Raw genomic sequence first — 10,823 nt, 5'->3', positions numbered from 1 at the left:
TGAACAATAGGTAATTGTGCCTACTTATTTCATTGTTGAATTTTGTGTTTCAGAAATATCTAATTAGGAAATTTATTTTTTATCTACACTACAGCCTGAAAGCCTGTAAAGCCAGACCTTCCTCTTTCCATAAAAGATGAAAGTTTGTCCATGTAAAACTAATTATGTCCATTAGGTAAGTACCTACTACGGAGTAAAGTCAAGTTCCCTACCGAGTAGGTACGGTGGGGACATGACTTTAGCAGATGGCGGGTTTCAAGTGTCCAACCCTCAAATGCAAAAGTATCACTCGTAAAACGTATATTTTCCACGCGATTTATGTAAAAAGAAATGATATCGACACTCACCAGTCACTTAGCCTCGTGGCAACTCTTTGCTAGAAAGCCTTAACGAGTGATATTTTGATTTTGGAAGAGTTACCATTAAGCTACCTATGTAACTAACAACTGAAGATATATTTTTTTTCAATCTATACGTAGAGTTTCAATAACTTCTCTACATCATATAGCCTTAGTTTAGCTAATAAAACGTACAGCTTCCTCAAACTCTCTTTTTTTGGAGGTTGGTTAAATAAATATTGACGCACCAAGTTATTTATGTAGATAGGTACTAACTATGAAACCTAGGTAGCATCATTTTTTTTATTTATACGTCCCGTGTTCATCCTTTTTTATTTAACGGAAAATTTGCACTAGTATTAGGAACACTATAATAAATGCGTGATTTAGTGGGGAAAATAACAGCTCGTGTATTTTTACGTCGGCAATAGTATTGCTTTGTGGGAATATGATAATTATGTGTATTAGTCGTAAGACCGTTAGTTGTGTGACAATTTTTATTGTATACGAAAGTAAATTGGTTATGTTTGTGTATGCAAGGTGTATTGTATGGTTTGACACAATACGCTGCGGCTTTGTGCCGCATTCGCACCATTGTCATCGGATATATTACCCAACGTTTTACATTATTGTATATCAGCTTGTGTTGCCTTTGGTTTCTTCCTTTGACAAGACCACGTACTATTTTTGTAACAATTTTAAAGGTGCCTTTGTCAATTGTCAATGTTGCAGTCAGTTCTTATAGGATTCCTATTATATTCCTCTTGGACGATGTTATCTATTAAGATTTGTGTCACACATGCAGGTTTATCTACATAAACAGAATTAGAAATTACCTAAGTAAATAATATCCTGGATTTTTTACCTCATCTCTCCCATTCTGCTTAATATACTGTTATAATTCATTTCCAAAGAATGCCATTTTGGTCTTTATTATTAACCTAACAACCAATAAAATGTCTTTTTTACTGTGGGATATACACCAGGAAGCACCGGATGACATTTTTACATAGAATTTCAATTTTGTATATTGTTAACTACCATACGTCAAAGGTACTTAGTGAATTAACCTGCAGCAGGCTAATTCGACGAATGCTAGTTGACACAATAAGAAATTGAGATTCTATGGTGTATAACATACTACTTTATTTGGTACATGACATTTCTCAATTGATTTGATATTTATTTTAATAGATTGAAAAAAATACATAGTGAATAATAGTGAGTAATCGTGAGTAATAGTGAATAGGCCAGCTGGAAACTTCACCTAACTGTAGCACTTTATTTCAAAGTGGTGTGATTCTTTCAATTTATTAAGTGTAGTCAAAATATGAATTTTATGTAGGTAGATACCTACCTAAATAAAATTGATATTACCCAGTCGTACCTAGACGTTTTAAGTCGATGTGAAAGTATCTATAAATGAAATTGATGCATAACTATAGTAGGAATGAACCTATTTAGGTTCCAGTCAAAGTTAAACGTTTCGACTTTACGCACCGCTGCACAAAAATGCATATAGGGTGGACACGGAGCTGCGAGGGATGGCAATGGCAAAAGATATCGTGGTGCGCAAGGATTCGGCGCGGAAAGCTAGCCGTACAGACGTCACAGTGCCGGCCGGTTCGCAGTCGCACGCTGACTCCCACACTATCCGTTCGTAGGCTGTACAATGCGCAACCTTTGCCTGAACTTTTCCGCCGGCACTTTCCCGCCAAAGGTTTTTTTTTTAAATTCAATTGCGCTTGAGATTCTTGTGTGTATGGATATTTTTTTGTTGTGACGTGATTTTATGTGATTTGTGATTGTGCCATTTGTACCATGGAATTTTTATCTGAGCTTCTCGCGGGAAACTATTGGATGGTAAGTTTTGTAATCTTTAATTAAGTACCTATCCTAGTCGCAGTAATGATCCGAATGTAAAAGTAGCAGAAAAACAAACGTTTTCTTTTGTTTTTTCTACTGTTTCTTTGGAAGAACTTAATTGGATTGCCGTAGTGTAAAAAACAACGATAATAAAGTAATTCTAGCTGCCGTTACTGCTATTTAATATTCTAGGATATGTATGTGTGAATCGAGTGACAATTTGACACCTGCATAATTAAAAGACGAAGTAATAAACAGTGATTTAACAGAAAAGTCGCATGATAAATATTTGGAAGCTTATGAATTATAATATTGTTAGAATACATTACAATTGAAACTGAAAGTCATTCCATATCACCAGTATCCAAAACTAGAGGTAATGATGCCCTTTACCGGAATGAAAACAACAGAAAAATGTAATACGCAGTTAGTAATTTACACTAAAAGATTTAGTTTCAATTTAATTATACTTAGTCCCACTGAGTATAATTAAATTGAAACTATATCTTTAGATTTGTGGCTGGTATATGTAAAGATAGATTATTTTTATACTTAAGTAAAAGGAAAAATATTTCAGAATTTAAACTATCGTAAGTAAAAATATTTAATTTTATTCCTATTTATATATATAAAGTATATACTAAGTGCACAAAAGAAAAACAAAAATAAAGAAAATTGAAGAAAACATAATGAACAAGTATGTGCAAACAAATATGTCCTATTAATAAATATATTATTCTAACACCTTGTATTTTTGGCTAGTAAGGTTAAAAGTTGTATGTGTCACACTAGAGCAAAGTATTTTGCTTCTTGCGCCTTTGGATTCCTCACAAGGCTCAGGATTAGTAGAAGCACTCGCTATGGTCGTGATCAATCCTTCTTTCGATTGTTCGGGATTCAAACTCGGCACTCGTAGCAAAAACGAACTTTGCTCTCTTGTGGAATAAGTAACTAGTTGGTTGTGGAACAAGCACTACTAGGATATGAATGGGAACAGAACCTGAGACCTCAACGATTTTTATAACAGAAGAGGACGAGCGAGTCCACAAACGCTGAACTGTAATGACAAATGAAGCATTAAAAACACACACACAAAAGCAAACAAAACAACAAAACGAGACCGGCCACCGATGAATGGCGCCAACAGTAGCAAAACAAAAGCCGATCGCGATCAATTCGACTGATGCGATAAACTTGCAAACAACAAAATAATGGTAGACTCGGGGAATTAACGCTCCTATTGTGTTAGTACAATAATCCGCTATCTAGGCCAGCCTCAGTGCTGCAGACGAACCTTTTGTCTTTCATGTTCGCCGTTAATAATGGCGGGCACCGAAACAGCCGCGCACAATACCGCGAAATGTGCGCGTTTTCATTTGCAAGACAAAACGCGCTTTGTTGTGTGTCCGCTCAATACGAAATTTATAGCGGGCGGCCCGAGCCGCGCTGACGGCTCGCTAACGAACGACCGAGCGCCATTAATGCATTTTGATCGGACGAGAGGCGCGTTCATAATCGATGACGTTGACCACGTACCAATCACCGAACATATTTATGTAGATACCGCACGCCGTCCATCCAAGCCTGGCAGGAATATTTGTGCGTTGCACCTAGGTATTATCTATAATACATATCCTTATTATAGATAATACCTAGGTATCATATATAATTATTACGCAATAAAAAAATCAATATATTATATATCGATTTTTAAATAATTATGTAAATTTTTTGTTAATTAACGATTGAGCGCCGGTAATGCATTTTGATCGGATAGGAGATGCGCGTTCATAATAATCGATGACGTTGACCACGGACTAATCACCTAGCATATCTAGGTAGATACCGCACCCCGTACTTCCAAGCCTGATCGAGATATTTGTGCTTTGCACCTATGGTATTTCAGTTTTGGAACCATTGAGTAGCCTTTAAAATTCGATTAATTAACTGACGGTTCATTAATAGACGACCCGACACCATTAATGAATTTTGATCGGACGAGAGGCCGGAGGCGCGCTTATAATCGATGACGATGACCACGGACCAATCACCGAACATATTTTTATAGATATCGCTCGCCATCCATCCAAACCTCACCGAAATATTTCTGTATTGCACTTGTTTGCAGCATGCATTGCACCTAGTAACATCGATATTTTTATATTAACTAGGTACTATCCAAACGGCGGACATCAGTCGACAAGATGAATAGAGTATAAAATTAACTGCAGGAAATATTTGTGCTCTGCACATTTTATGAAATATATATTAATAAGCTAAGACAGTTCGTTGACGAACAAAACAACCCGAAAAAAAAAATTAATCAAGATGAACAGAGAAACATACGTAAAAACAAAGAAACATACATAAATAGACTGCTGAAATTATTCTTCCTTTTAGTTTCGTCGTAGTCGAGTGAAAACTATAAGCGGTCTCTACTAAATATCAAGTCCGTGACGTTAACCCACGTGTGCCGTGAAGAGTTCCACACCTGTTAAGTTCTCACTGGGGTTGATTTTGACTACCAACAGCTTTTATGTTGTTACTAGCGAAAACCCGCAACATCGCACGCGTTGTATTTTTTTTATAAAAGTCCATAGTAAACCTTCGTTAGTAAAAATTAAATCTTAGTTTATGCAATATAGACGTATGACTGAGAATAATAATAATAATATAAAAATTAAAAAAGATTTTCCTTTTTTTACTAACTACTACATTTTTTACCTAGATACCTTAAAACTAGATAATACACATATGTTCAACCGTAAGCTTCAGAACAGAGATCTGTGCAGACTGACAATAGGCAGAGAAAACACCTCTGCACATACTTTGCAATTATTGCCCAGTACATACCTAAATTCAACCTTCATCTAGGGCATTTCATTGTAAGAAACAACTGCTGTAACTGGAGGCGGCATAATAGATCTGAAGCGGTCAAAGTGATAAAGACCTCCTCAAGACTTACAAAGCTGCTGCAAGAAGAAGCTGCTGAAGTAGAAGACGAAAAGCTACAACGAACACACAATGAAATGCAAAATGAGAAAATCCTTGGGTTTTGTATCCCTGTAACAGCGAAGTCCTTGCTATTTGACCGGTTTTTTGCATCATTAAAATTTCATCTTAATATCTTTCAAATGACCCTCTCAGATCAATGTACAATGCCACTGAAAAAACTTGCTATACTTGTGGTGAAGCAATAGGAATAGCCTTATTGGTGCAAGGTGCTATTTGATAGGGGTCTTTTCGTCATGATAGAATACTTCAAATTAAGTAAAAGTCAAGCTTTAAGTAGTTAGAGATTTAAACCGTAAAGTATTGATTAATACATATACTTTTATCGGTGTTCTTAAAGTTCTTAAAATAAATAACGAATACTTGCCTATTTTTAATGCTGAGTCTCTATATTTTCAGTCAAAAGATTTCGATTCAAAGAAGGCGAAGAAACGGAAAGGTAACCGCAAAGATTTCGCTTCAGTCGGTTGGTCAGCCATTGGATTGCAAGTTACTTAGCAGCATCTAAAGATACTACCTACTTATATTTTATTAAAGCTTTTTCTAGCATTTAATTAAAAATCTTAAAATACTCTGCAGTCTTGAAATATTGTATCATAGCTTATTTAAGGTTGTTATAGCTCTATCACTATCAAGTAGATTTCAATCTGCTCAATTCCAGAATCCTGTCTGCTTCTTTATAGGCAAAAATGCAATATTATATACTAATATAAACGACTTACATTAGTAAATTTAGACAACTAAGCAGTTCTTAATCGGGCATCTTAATGAAAGAAAAATAATAATTAATGCACTCAAAGCATCTTCTGCAAAAAAAAAAAACAATATTTATAAAAGTAGTATCATAGTACATTGGTAATTTAATCCGTAATGTTTCACAAAAATCAGATCTCTAAAACCGCAGCTGTTTACCGCAGCTACAATATTTAAAAAAAATGATTTAAGATAGAAAATTTTGAAAAGATCCCAAAAAATATAACTTGGTCACCCTAAGGATTTTTTAACAACTATTCAAATTAGTTTTTTAAAAATTAGATGGTTAACCATAATTATGAGTATTATCAAATTAAATACGGAACACCCTTTATATTATATAGTCGCCGCCGAGCGCGTTAAAATCCCGTAGCACGCGCCCGTTTCCATAGACTCTACTCTCTCTTCTAGAGATAGTATTTGAAATTTGAGATATATATATAAATTTGAGATCCGAGTCAATGTACCCCAATTACTTACAGCTGGACTTGGATTCTAGTCACGGTAACGGTACGTATAGCTTTAGAACCTAGGCGGTCCCAACGGCAATTGCCGAAGTCCTGGTTTCACTGGAGACGGTGTTATATAGATTATTCTTCTAGCCCTTGTGCATGACTCTAGCAGCTTCTGTGTTCAGCCATTTGGGAGGATTCTTCCAGTGACGCTGCTCCGTATCATTAAGGAACCTAGAGCGTAGAAAAATAGCCCGCGTTATTTGGCGTTACTCATGCTGTTCAGTAATCAATACATACAAATATAAATAAAATGAAAACGTTACTATCACTGCAATAATATCACTGGATAAAAGACAATGTTGAACCTGAAAATGAAAATGTTGCTTAGTGCAAGAACGCAGAAAAATCAACAGCGAGAAGAAACCACTTACGTTTAGTCGCAAATGCGTACCAATGCTAATTAAGGTTGTTAATGCAAAGGTTTTCATAGCTTTGATATATTGTGACGCGTTGAAATTTGGAATATTATGAAAGGATTCTTGGATCCCCACAAAATAAAGTTACACTCGAGTCTTCGAGAGGTCGCGTCGCCACAAAAGCGTCGTAATTGGCCCGTTCTTTTTCTACTTCCCTGAAGCATTCAGAACCAATGAAACGTGTGCATTTAAATGACGTTCCAGAGCTTTGTGGGGTCACACTCAAAGTTGTTCGTGAAACCGCCAGTATACGACTTTTGTATAGCCCCGCGTCGGAGGGACTACTAAAAAGAACCTGCTATTTACTTGTTAAGAACTCATTAGTCATGCTTATTTGAAAATGTAATATGTAGTGTTAAGTTTTACGGGGTACTTGAGCTATTCTATTGTTGGCGGACAGAAGTTCAGTTGTCTCAGGAGTAATGAATTGTTGGAGAAGTTGCAATTTTTTAAAAAGTAAAAATGTAGGTTTTGAAGTACGTATTTAATATCTATAACATAAATAACTAGCAGATACAACGCGGTCACACCCGCGTAGTTCCCGTTCCCGTAGGAATACGAAGATTAAATCTAGCCTACGTTTATCAGGGATAATGTAGGGTTCAAATGGGGAAAGAATTTTGTCGAATCGGTCTAGTAGTTCCAAAGCCTATTCAATACAAAGAGATACTAAAAACATAAATCTTGTACAAAACTCTTTTACCTTTGTTAAAAAATTGTTTTTAAAAACCAACTTACGAGTAATTAGAGAATGTAATACCTATATCAGCTGGTGGCAATCTTTTAAAAGGCATTTTTTAAAAACAAATTTTAGTAATATTATTCTTAAATTTTAGTAATATTCTTAAATAGCCTTTTTCTTCTTCAATTAGTCGGAACGACATATCTTTAGAACTGGATACCACAATGTGGGCGGGAAACGACTCCAACGACTCCTCACCACATAATAGAATTGACTTCGCACTTGAGCCTTGTAGAGTCAACCTTTCCAGAGGATGCTCCTGAATTCGTCGTTTTTTCGAGGAGAATATCAAAATAAATCTAATAATAAATTATTCTATATTCAAAATAAATAAAATAATTTGCAATGAATAAATATGAAGATCCAATACAAACACTTCCAACAGAGGAACTCTATAACCATTTCCAAACAAATTGGTATATTCCTCACCATTCACTATTGGAAAAGTAGCTTCTGCTAGTTTCCACGCTGCCAGCACGCACCACAAAACATACTTACGTAACTACACATCCCTCTTTTCTTCTATTGAATCGACACCGCCCGCTTCCACCCACTCCCATTCATTCTTTGCAGCTTTTGTAGGAACGCTCAGGCTTTTTGTAGCGGGCCGCCGCCGGTGTGAATGGTAACTGACGAAATATTGTTAAGCACGATATCATCTCGGCGCTTTGTTCGGAGCTGTGCAAGTGTAAGGAGTTGGGAGTCTGCTGCGGCGGTGATAGCATTTGTATTAGGAGGTTTTTGGAGTTTCCTAGTAATCCTACTAATATTATAAACGCGAAAGTTTGTATGGATGTTTGTTCTTTAACACCACAACTACGGAACCGATTTGGCTGAAATTTGGAATGGAAATAGATTTTTATTTTCATCCCGGAAAATCCATGGTTCCCGAGGGGTTTGTGAAAAACTAAATTTCACGCTGACGAAGTCGCGTATATTATAAACGTGAAAGTTTGATTGGATGTTTGTTACTCTGTAACGCCACAACTACTAAACCGATTTTGCTGAAATTTAAAACCAAGATACGCTAAAATGCACGCCTCGACTACTGGACCTAATTAACTGAAAGTGGAATGGTCACTGGCCCATACAACGCCGGCCCAGGGAACCAACAATAAAAGTTTAAAGGAGATGATAATATGGTGTATAAATAAGAATCGGGTAAATTTGCTTAATATAAGTATGTTTCTTGAATAAAAAGACATTTTTTATCACTCTTCTAGGGCAAAACGTTCGCCGGTGTAACAAAGCGGCGAAGTAACATTTGAAGTTGTATGTATTTTTTTGTATTATTATCAAATCGACTACTGCATTAAAAAAATTTTAATAAAAAAAATTCAATCGACTTCCAACTCTAAAATTAACCTAAACTAAAAAGCAAAAAATAACATCTTACCTATGTGCTACCTTCTAATCAGTTTGAAGGCGGTGCCAATCCAGTGTCATGTTTTAATTAAAGCCGAAAAACCACAGAAATTGTGTAATTTAAATGGCTTGAATTAAAACATCACTGGCTTGGCACCGCCTTCAAACTGATCAGAAGGTAGCACATAGGTAAGATGTTATTTTTTGCTTTTTAGTTTAGGTTAATTTTAGAGTTGGAAGTCGGTTGAATTTTTTTTATTAAAATTTTTATTTTTTAATTTTTAGTGTTAGCACACCTAACTGAGTGTGAACAAAAATTAATGAGCAATTAGTTGAAACGTTATTTTCTTATGATAAGTATCTAAGTCCTACAATCCTAATTTTAAAAATAGTACCTTAACTCATATACAAAATGTCACTCCCCCTTTATCCACACGTAATATGAATATTCAGAAAAACGTGAAAGGCGACTGTCCTCCGTCTTCATCACCAGACCCCCTATGCAGTCACAATCCATATGGGTGGAAAGTTCTCATCAATATAAAATTTATCAAGTCCAAACACAAGGTAGCTACTGTGAACCGTCGAGGAGTTCCCTTGACTCTCCTTCATCTTCATCACCAGACCTCTAATACAGTCACAACCTATCCAGGTGGAAAGTTCTCATCAATACAAATTTATCAAGTCCAAACACAAGGTAGCTACTGTGAACCGTCGAGGAGTTCTCTTCACTGTCCTTTGTCTTCATCATCAGACCCTTAATACAGTCACAACCCATCTAGGTGGAAAGTTCTCATCGATACAAATAAATCAAGCCCAAACAAAAGGTACCTGCTGTAAATCGTTGACGAGTTCCATCGTCTGTGTATCAGCTTCATCATTAGACCAACTCCAGACCTTCATAAAATTGTAGTGGTTTAAAATACCTTATAGAAACACTAACAAACGCACTAGCCGTCTCTACAATTTTCGAAAGTTCCTCTCGATTTCTCCAGGATGCCATCATCAGATGACATGACAAAAATGGGACCACCCTGGAATCAAACCCTTCAAAACAAAAAAAGAATTTTCAAAATCGGTCCACAAATGACGGAATTATCGCTGGACATACATAAAAAAAAAAAAAAAAAAACATACATACAGCCGAACGTGGAACCTCCTCCTTTTTGGAAGTCGGTTAAAAATAGTTAAATAAAAATCTTTTATTTACGCCAGGGTATAATGAGTGATAATGGGTTCCATATAATTTTGGACCATCTCCTTTGTCATCACAATCATCATAATCAATCTATTTTTCACGACACACTGCCGGTGTTGTGGTAGTGATAACATGTGAGTTAGGTGCCATATTTGGATTTTGCTCAATATGAATAGATTTTTACAGACGTTAGGTAATATAGTAAGGATATAATTGTGCGCAAGAATCAAACTTAAAGCCTATCGATAGTAGTTGACGGTCGAAGATGACGAATTTTTTCACACATTTAATTTCCAAAATTTTACCGAAAAGTATTTTTGACTCAGAGTGCTTATTTGAAATTCTCGTCCTGGAACTTTTCGATTTGACAAACTTTATTTCTAAAAGTATTATTTGACTTTTATACTTGACTTTGCATTTTTCAGTTCGCTTATTCAATTCCGCGATTACATTGATGGTTCTATCGATAATGTACATAAAAGAAGAGTATTAAAGTAAACAATGGTTAGGCACCTACTCGGGAGGGGGGAAGGAGGGGTAGGGGGCTGGACGATCGGTATTTGGTGCTCGCATTGTCGTTGAATAACTTTTGTCCCTATTGTGTTCTGAAAGAGCCAC

The 10,823-nt window shown here is 35.9% G+C and overlaps 1 long non-coding RNA gene across 1 annotated transcript in view; it reads left to right on the top strand.

The window, feature by feature from the left end:
• The first annotated feature begins 1,937 nt into the window (after nucleotides 1-1,937).
• The window catches only part of LOC112058305 (uncharacterized), a 410,398-nt gene continuing 401,512 nt past the window's right edge, over nucleotides 1,938-10,823 (top strand). Inside the window, exon 1 of the long non-coding RNA XR_008252210.1 lies at nucleotides 1,938-2,201. This is a non-coding gene — a long non-coding RNA (uncharacterized LOC112058305). The remainder of the gene's footprint in view (nucleotides 2,202-10,823) is intronic.

This window comes from Bicyclus anynana, chromosome 3 (genome assembly GCF_947172395.1).
Source record: "Bicyclus anynana chromosome 3, ilBicAnyn1.1, whole genome shotgun sequence".
Lineage (NCBI taxonomy): Eukaryota > Metazoa > Arthropoda > Insecta > Lepidoptera > Nymphalidae > Bicyclus > Bicyclus anynana.
Note: the sequence above shows the minus strand (reverse complement) of the source record. Positions and strands in the feature narration are given on the sequence as shown.